At 36.9% G+C, this 16828-nt stretch overlaps 1 protein-coding gene across 6 annotated transcripts in view; it reads left to right on the forward strand.

The window, feature by feature from the left end:
- The window catches only part of FBXO4 (F-box protein 4), a 406375-nt gene that overhangs the window by 267762 nt on the left and 121785 nt on the right, over positions 1–16828 (forward strand). Inside the window, exon 9 of one of the 6 annotated variants that reach the window (XR_010941945.1) lies at positions 15833–15945. The exons of the other annotated variants lie outside the window; for them this stretch is intronic. The gene's annotated coding sequence lies outside the window, so the exon portion shown is untranslated. Of the gene's footprint in view, positions 1–15832; positions 15946–16828 lie in introns of those variants that run through there. 6 annotated transcript variants of the gene reach the window in all.

A 16828-nucleotide genomic window follows, 5' to 3' on the forward strand; every position in this document is an offset into this window, starting at 1 on the left:
ACTAAATCCTACCTATTTTGCAGATCTCAGCCCACTTCCTATCCTTAAGGAAGTCTTTTCTGATTCATCTAACTAGGTTATATTATACCCACTCATAGTATGCTATCATTTTCCTTTGTAACACTTAACACTTAAAATGCAACTTTATAAGGATGTATGATATTTTCATTAATGCCTGTCTTTCACCAGACTAAGAATTCCAAGAAGTAGGAATGGTGAGCACTTGTGTTCACCCTTTTATCTCCAGGTCAGAACACAGTACATGGCACATAGCAAACACACAATAAATATTTATTGAATGAATGATGAATGAAGGTGGAAATGAACTAATGAAGTACAAAAAGAGGGAAGGTATGCAAGGTGACACAGTTTGCCCACTCCTACAAAAATAATGTGAATATGAAAAACAAAACACTTGCTTTTGAGTTGTGAATTTAACTACGTGTTTTTCAAGTGTTTACAACTGGTTTCCAGTGTTCTCTTGAAAAATTCATAGTTTTCAATTTTGAAATCATGCTACGATGCAAGGAATTTGGATCAAATAATTAATGAGTACCCTTGGGAGATAAAACCCTGTGGCATAATTTAAAACTTTCACTTATTTTGAGGAAAGTTTAGAATCTCCTGATTTACAAGAAAACACAGGTCAAGTCTTTCCCACCTACCCCAGAAGAGCACAGGGCAGGCACACCATGAATGCTTAATATTTGTCAACTGGAAACATCCTCCTGTATGAGCCCCTCAGCAACTCTGATTCTTGACCTGCCTGATTCTTCACCCATTCCATTTTGCCCCCATCAGATTGAGTAACACTGCCTCTTTAGCTATGTGCTCCCTGACCCCCAGCATGAGGTGCTGAACTTCTGCATGCAGCTCAGACCTGGAGAATGGGCTTGTGGAACCAGAAGATTTAGTACTCCAACCCAGTACTCCAAATTGCCAGTATAATCCAAGACCTATAAAAATGTGATTAAAAGTGTCTTGATTGGTCTATGCTGGACCACCTAACAAGAGAGGAGGGGAGGAGATATGACCCCAGTCCTTAAGAACCATTTGAATATGACAGACAAAAATGCAAGAGAAACAGCTGGGAACTTCTAAGAGCTACACTTCCACAGTTTTAGGAAATGAAATGTTTTGAAAACATGTATCAAGGCAAGCCTAGTTACCCATTTAGTGAACCTGGGCCACACTCAATTTGTTTAGAAACTTAAGCCGTAGCTCTGAAATGTGGTTATATATGTAAATAGCCTGGAGTTTTTCCAATTATACATGCTTGGGTCCACCCAGAGAAAGGAGTCTGATTCTATGGAGATGGGGGCTAGGTATGTGTGTGTGTGTAAATATATATATGTATATACATACATATGCACATATATATTTTATTAAATTTATTTTATTTCTTAGAAATAATTCTACATCAAATATCAATACATAGGCCTTCCCTGGTGGCGCAGTGGTTGAGAGTCCGCCTGCCTATGCAGGGGACACGGGTTCGTGCCCCGGTCAGGGAAGATCCCACATGCCGCGGAGCGGCTAGGCCCGTGAGCCATGGCCGCTGAGGTTGCGCGTCCGGAGCCTGTGCTCCGCAACAGGAGAGGCCACAACAGTGAGAGTCCCGCGTACCGCAAAAAACAAAACACAACAAAACAACAACAACAAAAAATATCAATACATAATTTGTCATTATCATGAAAAGTTATTCTGGAATAAGAGGGAAAGACAATCTCAAAATTCACTGATCAGTTATCAGGATGTTCCAATGACCAAATCAACCTCGTGTTCACCTTGCTCATCTGCAGAACTCAATAATATTAATATAGCCAAATTTGCCTCACAACTATATATATATATATTTATTTAAAAGTTATCTTTGAGATGTGATGTTGGCTTATTATTATTTTTATTGAAGTACAGTTGATTTACAATGTTGCATTAGTTTCAGGTGTACAGCACAGTGACTCAGCCATATATATATATATATATATATATATATATATATATACACACACATACATACATACACACACATATATACATATGTATATATATTTTTTTGAAAAATCTTCTCAGGACATCTGAATATTATCCCTACTTAAATACTAGGCTTGAACAAATTAGAGGTACTGAATATAAATCTCATCCATCTGCCCAAGGAAAATAGTCTAGATTGTATTTACCAATGGGGAAAAAGATCTGTATCATTTGGATTGTTATGTAAGAGACTAGCAAAGAAGGAAGAAAAGTAGTGTTACCATTGAATCCCCTGAGTGGGACCAGGAATTGAATGTATAAGTCTCTAGGTCCAGATATTTCTCTTGTGTGAGGGTGTGGAATTGGGGAGGTGGTGAGAGGCAAGGGAATGACCCTTAGTGTACCCCCCGTTTATAATTCCTTTTGGATAGCAATGGTAAAGAAAAGGTCATTTGAGCAGTTTGGGTGGGACAAGGACTTTCTTTATGGTGGTAGCAGCAGGGATACCATAGCCATCACTGGTGACAACAAAAATTTGTTAACAGAGCACCTGTTGTTTTCCCATGGCCGCTCCTGGTCCACAGATCTTAGGGAAACTAAAGTAGCAGTCACAGCTTCTATACCAAAGAAGCTGTTATTGGGAAGCAAGGCTCTACATTGGGCATTGGGGAAGTGATTCACTGGAATCGAGGCATTATTGCAAGCTTTCCCAAGCAATTCAGTTTTCTTATATTCTTCTTCGTAGAAGAAAGCATCCACCAATAAAATTTGAGGAAAGGGCTAATCTCCCACAGTCTTGCTACATGTTTTACTATGAAAGCCAGTGTCAAATAAAATTTTCCACACATATAACATTTATTAGATAAATATTTATTAAGAAGGCAAGTATCACAGTTAATAAATATATTCTGTAAGCTTGATGAAGTTCCATTTCTATGTCCTTTAAGTTACTTAAGCATACTTGGTATTAGAGATTCATATGAGGCAGATTCCCAAGTCTGTGTCCTCTAGTGGGCATGAGGCAAACAGATATACCCAGACAGCTGGATATAGGATCTATTAGGGATCAAGCCATGGGTGATGTTCTTAATGGGTACAGGATACAGACCTTGGTGAATCCTTCTGTCTAGATAATGCAAGATTGGGAATGCCTCATTTCACCAACAAGAGCTACATATAATATCCATTATGTTATTTAGCAAGACGTTGGTTTCAGCAATGAAACCTATTTTTTTTACATTCAGTATATTAAACATATCGATAAATTTATTGATAACCAGCGTGGCTTCTGGTACTTGACACAATGCTGGCTGACCTCTCCTAAACAGTACATTCTTGATCACATGCTAACTGACTACCTCTAGATATAAAATTTTAACTGGTCCCTGTATAATATTATACTGTCTATAACAAAGTATTTTAAAATAAATTTCCTATATTGATTTAGGAGTCTTTTGTTTTTCCAGTGAGGAGTAAACCTAAATACCTAGGATGGAGGCTTATTTTATTTAGGATACTGATATTCTCATCTCTTCTATAAAACCATATGATAAAAAAATTAATAATAATAATTATAACATTACTTAACATTTATCAACAATGTAATATATTCCAAACACTGTGCAAAATATTTATACCTACTTTCTAGTTTTAATCCTTATAACAACCCATAAGGTAGGTATTATTATCTCCATTTTGTAGATGAAGGAATTGAGGCAAAGAGAGGGTACACAATTTGACTAAGATCATGCAATGAGTATTTCACAGAATGGCTCAGTGTTCAGAAGTTTCTGTATTTCTCTGTCATACCAAGGAGGTGAGTGTTATTCTCCTTTAAAGAAGATCTATTTTCTTCATCTAAAACAGCTCTCAAACCTGGCCATTTCTCTGGGTCTCCACCACCATTGGCCCTATTCAAGTCACTATTTCTCTTCCCTTCAATCCTTGAACATTCCAAGTTCTTTACCCCTCAGGATCTCTGTAACTCACTGGGCCTCTAACTAGAAAACGCTTCTCCCTCCCCTTTGGATGCCAAGCTCCCTCTCCTCCTTCAGGGGCCAGTACAGTGAGGCCCTCCATGAATATCCTATGCAAAGTAGACACCTGATTCCATCCCCACCAAACTACTTTCTATCATCTCATCCTGTCTGTGTCCTTCATGGCACTTATCCTAACGTGTAATTGTTTGTTTGTTTGGGCTGTTATTGTTCTACCTGCTGCCCCCCACCTTCCAGAATTAAGTACCACAAGGACAGAGATTGTGTGTGTGGTGTTCTGTTCTCTATCCCCAGTGCATGTGACAGTGCTTGTCATAAAAAGGCCTCTTGGTGAATTCTTGAATGTTAAATGAATGAATTCAGTCAAGGCTTAACTGACATATATTAGATCTACTCTTCCTTTGAGATGTTCAAGATGAGACAGTCCTTTGGTTAACTGACTTTAATGGTGAAAATCTCTTTTAAAATGTTCAAACTGAGCTCTATAGCAAATCTTCTATGTGACTGATTTTCTAAAACTTCACAGAGGCAAAGATCTGAAGGGAGTCTTAAAGATACTCTGATCTAATCTTCAGAGGAACAGACTGGGGCTCACAGGATTTTAACAGCTCTGAAATAGACAGGAGTTGTTAAATTTAAGCACTCCTAAATAGACAGGAAGACAACAAGGGTCCTTTTCCTAATATTTCTGGAACTTTCAAACTGGGGAGATCAAAAGTGGAACTTTTCAAGATATGAATTCCTGTCCCCACTCCATCCTCAGCAGATTTGGATATGTATGATTTAAAATGGATATGTATGATTTGGATTTGGATATGTATGGATATGTATGATTTGGATATGTATGATTTAAAATATCTGTGGATATGTATGATTTAAAATCTTCCCAGGTAATCTGACCATCATTCTGGTTTAAAAGCCTATCTCTCCAATATTATTTATCTCTAAAGACCACACTATTCATAATAAAACACGGGGAAGAAGGGAAGGAGCAGTATCACCCTCTCACTCCCTGTCACAGTAAAATTATTGTACTTCACAGAAGCACCAGTGCTCTTTCCCAGAACCAGTCTGAGGTATAGTTTCCAGCTTCTATGCCCAACACCCAGGTGCATATTTCTACTGCAGCTTTTAGCATGAAGCAATAATCACTTTCTCTCAGCCTTTCTCTTCTGAACACTTCTACTTAGTACTTTCTAACTGCCTACTTTAAGTGTCACTGCTTCCCAAATATTACTTGCTGTTCATCACTGATCCATTTCTGGACCTTAAATATGATTTCCAAGCAAATCCCATGCATTACACCACAGCATGACTTAAATGCACATCACAAGAAATTACCTAATTTCCAAAGACTGCAGTAAACATGAGATGACTTTGGATAGCTTAACCTATCATCTTTCTTTAAAACCTTGCATACTTAGTTTCCTTTTGTGTTTCTCACTTTACACCCTCTACATGTATTCTGATTTCATTGCTCTCATTCTCCTTTTCACATAGAATTAAACATAAATGCTAATATAATTTTTTTCATTTGGCACTCGAATTTTTAATTCATCTAATATTCCATTTTATCCCATTAGCTATTGTATGAGGTGAGTAGGAAAGATTTTTTTCTCCCCATATTACAGATGATGATACCTAGAGGGGCTCCTGCACACTTCATCTAGAGACACCATCTGGAGTCCTGACTGTTGTGAAAAATATAAAATAAGACTTGTATAAATAGAGTGACTTTTCTTTCTTTTTTTTTTTTTTTTTTTTTTTTTTTTTTTTTTTTTGTGGTACGCGGGCCTCTCACTGTTTTGACCTCTCCCGTTGTGGAGCACAGGCTCCGGACGTGCAGGCTCAGTGGCCATGGCTCACGGGCCCAGCCGCTCTGTGGCATGTGGGATCTTCCCGGGCCGGGGCACAAACCCGTGTCCCCTGCATCGGCAGGCAGACTCTCAACCACTGCACCACCAGGGAAGCCCAGAGTAACTTTTCTTAATGGAAAGACTACATCACAAACATGAGGGTACATCCCCACTAATGTATAAATTGTAGTAATTTTACTTAAAATCTTCACAGTTTTAAGATTATTGCTAGTGGATAATAAAACTTTTATTACCCTTGAGAATGGTACCTTTTTTGCATAATATTTTCTAGTCAGCTAATTAATGAGCTACAAGAAAGTGTTTCTTTTTTGTAGTTGCCTATAATCTTGCATTTTACTGAACTTTGTCATCAGAGCTAGTACTTTTCTTTTCACTGATTTAATTGGACTTCCTGAGTAGACAATAATATTACATTTTTTTCTTACCAATTTTAATATATTGTTTCATTTAAAGAAAAATCTTATTGTATAGGTTAGAACAAGTGTAAACAACCTTTTTCTATAAAGGGCTAGGTGGTGAATATGTAGGTTTTGTTGAGCTATATTGTCTCTGTCTCAACTATTCAACTTTGCACTTGCAGTGCCAGAGTAAGCCATAAAAAATGCATTAATGGGTGACCATGGCTGTGTTCAAATAAAGCTTTATTTATAGTGTGGAAGTAGCACCAGATTAGAAATATCAGCCAATGGAAGAGAATAGAAGACCCCCAGAAACCCACACACATATAAACACTTGACAGTGGAGACACTACAGAGCAAAGAGTAAAACATGATATTTTCCATAAATTGTACTGGGACAATTCCCCTATAGCAAAAAGAAAATGAATCAGATAAATCAACCTCTGCCTCATACCACCAGAAAAAACAATTCCAAGTGAGACTTGAATGTGAAAACCAGCAAAATAAAGTTTTTAGAAGTTAATATAGGGGAATAGTTTCATTATACCAGGTAGGGGAAGATTTTGTTAAAAAGGGCACAAGAAAGACTAACAACAAAAGAAAAAACCAATATATTTGATTACGTTAAATTTTAAAACTTCCTTTCATCAAAAGAAAGTGAAATCGTAAACCAGACAGTGGTAGAAGATATTTGCAACATATATACTTGACATAAGGCTTCCATCATATGTTGTGTTCCTACAAATCAATAAGAAGACAGATACCCAGTAGAATCCAGTAGAAAAAAAAAATGGCAAGGGGATTTAAAAGGCATTTCATAAGTTAGGAAAACAAAACAACCAAGAATGTCACATGAAAAGGTGCTCATCCTCATTAAACATCAGGGAAATTCAAAATAAAACCACAAGAACAGACTGTTACTCATTCACCAGAATGGCTAAAATTAGAAGACTGAATATCAAGTGTTAGTTGTGAAGCAAGATTTAATACAGAGAAATGCACATGTGTACCTAGGGACATGTGCAAGAATTTTCATAGTAATATTATTCAAATAGTAAAGAACTGTAAACAATTCTAGTTTCCATTAGAAGTATAAAAAATAAATTTTGCCAATTGAATTTTATTCAATATATAAATGAATGAACTATAGCTATATGGAACAGCATGGGGAAAATCTCATGAACAATACAAAAGAAACCAGACATAACAGAATACATAAAGCAAGATTCCATTTACCTAAATTTCAAAGTCAAGTGATACTACACTGTAAGGTGTTTAAGGATGAGTATTTGGATGGTAAAAGCATAAAGACTAAGAAGCAACATGATATACCTAGACCTGAATCCTTTCTCTCCTACTTACCCGCTACTTATGCTACTGAAATTCTCATTATCATTTGTAAAATGAGAGTAATGATATCTACCTCTCAACGTTGTTGTAACAGTTAATCAGGATAATGCATGTAAAACTCTGAGAATAGAGCCTGGTGTTAAGGGTTTCAGCCTTTGAGAGGTAATTTTACTGTTGTCCCTCACAATTTTGAACCAACTGACATTAGAAAAGAATAAAAATAGGGACTTAATGACTGATAAATCTGATAACTATGGTTAAGCCACAATGATGTTTCATAATTCCTTTTGGAGATGGAGTCTCCATAGGCAGCTTTAATGTCCTTAGAGCTTTGTAAGTGGAAATAGAACAAGTGAGGACATGTATTTAGGGGTCTGACAACTTCACTCCATCTAATGAAGAAACATCATCCAAAAGATGTCAGAATCTTTCCATCTCAACATCAGATAGATGCATACTTCTCCCATAGAAGAGGACTGTGTTATCTCATTAAGGTTCCCTCCTCACCTCATGGAAACAGGAGGGCAGTTTTCCCAAACATATGACACATACTGAAGACTCAAAACATGAACATAGTCATCATGGTTGTGAAAGTAGAAGTAGTGATTATTTTTGCTAGGATGATGATGAGACTGATAATAATTTTAAAAAGTAAAATAACAGGCCACCATTGAATAAAAGATATATAAGGTATAACTCTACAAAGTAATGAAAAAACAATGTTAGGAGCCAAACTGGCAGAGTGTTTCACAAGCATAAATGTTCAAATCATACCTTAAGAAAGAGCTTTACACAACAGGTGTAAACAGTCATCAGGTGGCTATGACCTGGGAGCCCCAAGAAGGGGTCCTCCTGTGAATTGTCTCCTAAGCTCCTTGTCCAACAGCATATTGCTGTGTGGGGCATACCCTTTCAAACATCCGTTTCTCTGAAGACCATGGCACTAGAAAACTCCTGTTAAAAGGGTGACTAATAGCATGCATTCTTTGTTGTTCTTAATTAGACTTGAAAGTTTGATCAGTATACCAAGAAATTAGCCACCATTTTAGAAAAAAAGCCAAAAATGAGCCATGTCCAAGAGAATGGTAAACCTGTAACTGCATTCTGGTAAGAGGAAGGAGTAAGAAGAGTCTGGAGCTTGGGAAGTTGACTGTTGGAAATAGTATCAAATGTGGTGCACAGGGGAGGACATCCTTTGGGTATCTGAGGCAAAGGGGAGATGAAGACAAATTTTGTATACTTCGTGATTTAGCCAAGGTCTATTCCCATTTTGAGTTATTAGTTTTTAATGCCTTGATGTTAATAATGGTGTAATCTGTACATAGATAATAAATTCTGTATGAACGTAAGGAGGCAGAAGTTTATAGCATCACTGGTTTTTAATGTGCACTGCTGGGAAATACATGAGACCCTAGAGACCAAATACTTCGTCTTTTCCAGAGATGCTTAATGGAATGACTGAGTGGGTTGCATGTCTATTTAAAGCCTTTCTTTGCTATTATTCTTCCTGCCTCCTTGTATTCCCCACACTATGCCCTATCAGAACAGTTTACTAAGCATCACCGACACAAACCTGACAAACTCTTCAGCATTTCTGTCATTCTTAATATTGTGGGCAGATGAGAAGACTTCTCATTTCACTCAAAAGAGACATTTTGAAACACATCTAATGGATTTAAAATACAAAAAGCAAATAGGAAAAGTTACTGTTGTGCACATTACACAACTTCACTCAACTCATTGATTTGTTGGTACAAGAATAAAAACGATACAGCCACTATGGAAAATAGTATGGAGGTTCCTCAAAAAGTTAAAAATAGAACTACCATATGATCTAGTAATCCCACTTCTGAGTATTTTTCTGAAGGAAACAAAAACACTAATTTGAAGAGATTGTATGCACCCCTATGTTCATTGCAGCATTATTTACAATATCCAAGATATGGAAGCAACCTAAGTGTCCATCAACAGAGGAATGGCTAAATAAGATGTGAGATATATATATATATATATATATATATATATATATATATATATATATATATATATATACACATATATACACACATACATATAAGCACACACATATATATAGCAGAACATTATATATATAGCAGAACATTACTCAGCCATAAAAAAGGATGAAATCTTGCCATTTGTGATAACACGATGAACCTAGAGTGTATTATACTTAGTGAAAGTCAGACAGAGAAAAACAAGACCATATGATCTTATACGTGGAATCTAAAAAGCAAAACAAATGAACAGACAACAAAACAGAAACAGACTCCTAAATACAGAAGACAAACCAGAGAGGAGGGTGATGGGGAGATGAGTGAAATAGGTGATGGAGATTAAAAGGTACAAACTTAGAGTTATAAGATAAATAAGTCACAGGGATATAATATACAGTCAATAATATTATAACTTTGTATTGTGACATATGGTAGCTGGGTTTGTTATGGTGACTGTTTTGTAGTGTATAGAATGTTGAGTCACTATGTTGTACACCTGAAACTAACATGATATTGGAAGTCAGTTATACTTCAATTAAAAAAATAAGTAAAATTTTTAAAAAAGAATAACAGGAAGTATGTCAGAAAGAGAAAAACAAATACCGTATGCTAATGCATATATATGGAATCTACGAAAATGGTACTGATGGCAGTACCTAGTGGCAGGGCAGGAGTAAAGATGCAGATGTAGAGAATGAACTTGAGGACACGGGGGGGGGAAGAGGAAGCTGGGACAAAGTGAGAGAGTAACATTGACATATATACACTACCACATGTAAAATAAATAGCTAGTGGGAAGCTGCTGCATAACACAGGAAGATCAGCTAGATGCTTTGTGATGACCTAGAGGGGTGGGATAGGGAGGGTGAGAGGGAGGCTCAAGAGGGAGGATACGGGAATATATGTATATACATAACTGATTCACTTTGTTGTACAGCAGAAACTAACACAACATTGTAAAGCAATTATACTTCAATAAAGATATAAAAAAAAAGAATAACAACAACGGCAGCCACAACAAAGCAAACGAAACAAAACTAAAAAATCAAAACAATAGCTGAATGTATTTATTTGCCAGGGAACACACACTGTGAAGAAAATCACTCAGTAGTACTCTAAAAGCGAAATGTCAGTGTAATTTTAGAGTAGAAATATAGGGGGCATTCATGGCACTTATGCCAATTAATTAAAACTAGTACTCTGGATAGACTGAAATGAATCCCTACCTCTAATTGTAATTGTTAAAATAAGTCCCATTTTTTACTTGTCAGGAAAACGTCTTCTGTTAGCTTCATTGAGAATCTAGTTTGCTGGGGTAGCTCAACATTCATAGTCATTTATCAGCTTCAGCTAGTCAGAACCGGTTGTGTGAACTACAGCATTGGTTTTGACATCTAGGAAAGCACTGCTGTAGATAGGTAATTTTCCTTGCACATGTATTGGGAAGAACGAATCTGACTCTATATTGGATCTGTTTCTTTTGCTGTAACCTTTGTATTCTAGTGCTTTTGCTACAAGTTAATCACTAAAGGGGTGTTACCTATAGCTTAAAGTATACATAATGGCCCATCTTTGGGAACCCTGCCTCCCATGCCTAAACATTAAGCTAAAATACTTTTGTTTAGCTCACAAAAAAACATCCTGACCAGGCCCACGTGTGAATGGCTGCAGGAAAGAAGAAATTAACAGAGGTTTGGAGTCTGGCTGGAACCAGGAGATATTTGCAACAATTTTTCCCCTTTGTACTTTACCTCCTCACCTCCCCCCTCTTTGTTCTATGAAAAAAGTTAGCATCCAAACCAAGACAAGATGGTTCTTTGGGACACTAATCTACCATCTTCTCAATCTGCGAGCTCTCCAAATAAAATCACTATTCCTTGCCCCAACAACTCATCTCTTGATTTATTGGCCTGTCATGTGGCAAGCAGTATGAGCTTGGACTTGGTAACATACACAGGGAATTTTGTCTTTATGTTCCTTTTAATTCTCCCTTAAGATTAGCTCCAGACTAAATAAAAATGTCTGCTCTATTTGTTATCCAAGGCACAATTCTTGAAAGCCTGCTTCCTACTAAAGAACCTTTCATTTAACTAGGGCATACTTTCCTATAGTCCCTTCCTTCCAGTACTGTTACATCCCCAGGGGTTGGTCCCATTCCCAGTAATTCCACCCTGCTCCTGCTGTCTGCCTGGGGATGTGGAGACAAATACATGATTAAAACCACCAATAAGGGCTTCCCTGGTGGCACAGTGGTTAAGAATCTGCCTGCCAATGCAGGGACACGGGTTCGAGCCCTGGTCTGAGAAGATCCCACATGCCGCGGAGCAACTAAGCCCATGAGCCACGACTACTGAGCCTGCGCATCTGGAGCCTGTGCTCCGCAACGGGAGAGGCCGTGACGGTGAGAGCCCTGTGCACCATGATGAAGAGTGGCCCCCGCTCGCCGCAACTGGAGAAAGCCCTCGAACAGAAATGAAGACCCAACACAGCCAAAAATAAATAAATAAATACATTTATTAAAAAAAAAAAAAACCCACCAATAAAACAAATTTAGAAAATAGACTATTTCTTGGTTTCAAGAACATGTACAAATGTTTTGGTATAACAAAGAGTTAAGAGTAAAAGAAAATTTTTATCAATAGGATAATGTTAACTATATGAAAATATATTACTTGGTAAAAAAATGGAAGGAATAAAGCCCTGAGATTAACAATGTGAAAACTAGTTTCTTTGTGGTGGTAGGATGACATATGATTTTCTCCTACTTTTTTTTTTACTATTTTTTCCTGAAATTTGTATTTCCTTTCTTTTAAGGTATTTTCAGTACTCTGATAATCAGGAAGGAAAAAAAAAAAAACTGATCCCAAAAGGCTAATGTCAGTGCAGTAAACACAGGTTAAAATATTATAATTCAGAATTTGCAGTCTCATTTAATGATATTTATACTACGTAATAGTAAAATAATAACAGAAGAAATTGACATTAATAATTCTTTTAAAAAAATACATTTATGCAGGCTTCTAAAGAAAAATTTCTTGTTGTTTTTCAGTGTTTTTAACAAATAAATAAAAAGAGGACTTTGCAATGCAGATTTTTACAGGTATTAAAGGTTTTCTAGAGTGTTATTTGTTTTGGTCATGATTTCATACCATGGTTTTTCTTCCTTATAGTTGTCTATACCTGCCTTACTTTGGATATTTCACTCTGTAAAATAAACATTTTAGTCTTTCCAACTGACTACAGCCTCTCATGGACTCTCTGTATCTGATATTCTACTGTTACTGAGTCCAAGCTCTACTGGTCACCCCACGACAGGCCAATAAATCAAGAGATGAAGTGTTGGGGCAAGGAATAGTGACTTTAGCTGGAAAACCAACAGACTGAGAAGATGGTGGACTCGTGTTCCAAAGAACCACTTTATCAGAGTTAGAATGCAGGCTTCTTTTATACTAAAAGGGGAGGCAGTGAAGCTGGTTGTTGCAAACTTCTTTGTGCAGGAATCCTTTGTTCTTGCAGCCGTCCATGCTATAAACCTCCAGCAAAACAATTATTTTCTATTCTGAAACTTTTTATTTCTATATGAATGGAAAATTATTATACCTTTAAAGGCCAGAGCCCTGAAAATGAAATATCATATATATTTCAGGCTCTAGGCAACATTCTTCTACAAAAGTGCAGAGCCAGCATGACTAAGCTTAGCCAACAGAGCACAGGGATTAGAGCTAAAGAAACAGATCCAATATGGAGTCAGGTTTGTTCTTCTCTGTTACACTACCACATATTTAGTTCCACTTTGACCATTGGAAACACTCTCCTTTCCATACCATCCCCATCTCTCTGGGAGTACTGAGACCTAGAAATTATAATATCCCAAGCTCTTAAAAGTGCAGTTGTCTTAAAGGTGTGAGCTATTTGAAAAGTCAAGCATAGCCTTAGGGTACAAGAGGACTTTACTCCTACTGTACAATCAATGGGTGATGGGCTACTGTTGATTGGCAGCTCTCATTAGATGGAAACAAAAGATTCAGGTCACCACAGCCCTGAATAGTTAGGTTGGACTCTAGGTTCTGTTTTACATCCACTTAGTTCCTTGTCTCTGGACCCTCCTGGTATCTTCTTGAGGGTTGAATCTTTCTTCTCTCTACTTGGTCTCCCTCTCCCTTTCCCCTAGCAAACAGTTTTTATCTAGATAAGGAACAGGAATATTCTGTCTGTACATATGCATCTGAATATTTCATGTTTACACCTAGACCAGTGGTTTTTAAACTTAAGAGGTAGGATTTGTCATCTTTGCTTACTTGGTTATTCAGTGATCCCTTTTCCCCAACATCAGCAAGTAAAGGCTAAATAGAAAGAATAAATGCAGGTAAATTCCTCATTGTTTTGAGTTATTAGAAACTGCCTGATGCACTGGTCTGGCATCCACTTGCCTTGTAGCTTCACTACTAACTCTTATCCAACCACACTGGACCATTTGCAGTTCCAGGAACATGCTATGCTGTGTCCTTCATGCTATTCCTTCTTACTTGCTCTTCTCTTTACCAGAATGATCTTCCCCTTCCTCATTTTGCTAACTCCTTCAGAACTCAATACCAACATCTCCTCCAGGAAGCCTTCTCTGAATCTCCATGCTTTTCTCTGAACTTCCAGAACAAGAAGCAAGTTCAGATGGCCCTTGAGGTTAATAGTCTTCTCCTTTGTAGTTTGGCAAGTTGCTGGCTCAGCAAGTATGAGTAACTCCCCTGAAGAACAGATGGATGTAGTGCCCTATCTTTGTATGCTGCTCCTTTATAACAAGGCCATTCCCTTATAGAATAACCCACTGTTACCTAGTCACCTAGAGACCCCCTCCCTTTATAAATATGAAGAGTGTTTCAGGGGCAGACTCCCATGGTCTGTCCTATCACACTGGGGCTGGCCTAGGCACACCACCCCACGACACAACTAGAACCTAGAGGATCATGTGGCTCTGCCACTTCTCTGCTAGTAAATTTGTCAGCAACAAGTTCTGTTTTATGTTTCAACCACGTGATGGCTGTGACATGGTCTGCATGCTCACTGTGCCTAGGTCTATTAGGTGAGCACTTTATATGTTGTAATAATTTATGCATTTGAATTTCCCACTAGACTGTAAATTTCTTGGGGGAAGATAATGCTTTGTTTGTTTTTGTATGCCTAGGATTCAACACAGTTCTTGCACATAATTGACACTCAAAAAGAGATTAATGAATATCTCCTTTTATTCATTAAGCCCCATATACATGACTATTATTTTATGGAGCTAATGATTCCCCAGTGCTTCTGTTGAATACAATTCTTGAATGAAGAGTCATAATCCTTAACTGAGGAGATTAAGGCCCTATATATAGATAATAAGGGATGACACTAAATCAAACTGAAAACTTCAGAGATGTCTCTGATTGCACACAGTTAATATTTATTCCTCATATTTTTTTATGCAAGAGCCATTTCTTCTTAAAATTAATTACATGGTCCTGGTTCAACCAAAATGACCTCTGTAATGACTCATGGATCATTCATCACTCTTGTTTATGAGCTCTCAGAGTAATTTTAGGGTTTTATTTAAACCTATAAATTATGTGTGTGTGTGTGTGTGTGTGTGTGTGTGTGTGTATGTACTTGTTTTCTTTTGCTTTATTTCAGACTGAGACTGCTAAAAGTCAAATATTTTCATCTGAGATAAACATTAAGATAAATTGTGTCTACACAACTTGGCATAACTTAACGGTTGTGTCAGAGAGAGTACAATACCAACTAGGAAAACATCTAAATACCCATTATTTAATGGGTCACAGGAATCCACAGGAATTCTGATTCTTATAAGTTTCATTCTAATCTAATGGTACACAGGTGTGGTTTCCTATGTTGTAACATTGTTAGTACTGAAAATAATTTTTCTGTGGTATTCACATATGTTTTTGAATATTGGAAAAAATAATATGCAGCCCTTCTAAAGATCAGGGCTCTCCAAACTGCTATTTCATGCCTTGGAGAAGGACCCAGAGAAGTAAATTAAAATTATATGCAGAGATGTCAAGCACATCTGCTTGGTGGAATCTTGTGAGAGTAAATTAACATATGTAGTAGGGGACAGTAGCGGGGGAGAATAATGTTAGGAAGAGAGACAGCTAACACTTATAAAGAGCTTAGTTTGTAGCAAGACTTTATGTCTTTATTTATTTGTTTGTTTATTTTTTTAGGCTTTGCAATAATTTTTTAATGAAGCATATTAAGTTTTTGTTTATGACTACAAGAATGCATATTCATAATAAGAAATCTTGGAGAATACAAGGGAAGCATGAAGAGGGGCAAAAGGAAATCACCGTAAGTTTACAACCAAAGACAATCAACGTCTATATTTGGTATATTTTCTTTTATTCTCTTTTATATCTTGCATTGAAGTTTTTGGCTTTGATTTTTATTGTTCATATTATTTCATGAATAGTAAAATGCTAATCATATTTTATTGATTGATGGATAATTTGCATCTATTGATACTGAGTCTTTTTCCTGGACAGAGAGTCTGTACTACTGTAACAGTGAACAACTTACAGATCTCTTTGCATATTTTTTTCTAAATAATATAATTTAGTTATCTATTTTATATATAGTAGTGTATATATGTCAATCCCAATCTCCCAATTCATCCCACACCTTCCTTCCCACCTTGGTAACCACAAGTCTGGTTTCTACATCTGTGACTCTATTTCTGCTTTGCAAATGAGTTCATCTGTACCATTTTTCTGGATTCTACATAGAAGTTATATTATACTATATTTGCATTTCTCTTTCTGACTTACTGCACCTCTGTATGACAATCTCTAGGTCCATCCATGTCTCTGCCAATGGCATTATTTCATTCCTTTTAATTGCTGAATAATATTCCACTGCATATATGTACCACATCTTCTTTATCCATTCCTCTGTCGATGGACATTTAGGTTGCTTCCATGACCTGGCTATCTTAAATAGTGCTGTAATGAACATCGGGGTGCATGCATCCTTTCGAATTATGGTTTACTTCTGATATATGCCCAGGAGTGGGATTGCTGGATTATATGGTAGCTATATTTTTAGTTTTTTAAGGAACCTCCATACTGTTCTCCATAGTGGCTGTACCAGTTTACATTCCCACCAACAGTGTAGGAGGGTTCCCTTTTCTCCATACCCTCTCCAACATTTATTGTTTGTAGATT

This window comes from Pseudorca crassidens, chromosome 3, assembly GCF_039906515.1.
Source record: "Pseudorca crassidens isolate mPseCra1 chromosome 3, mPseCra1.hap1, whole genome shotgun sequence".
Classification (NCBI taxonomy): domain Eukaryota; kingdom Metazoa; phylum Chordata; class Mammalia; order Artiodactyla; family Delphinidae; genus Pseudorca; species Pseudorca crassidens.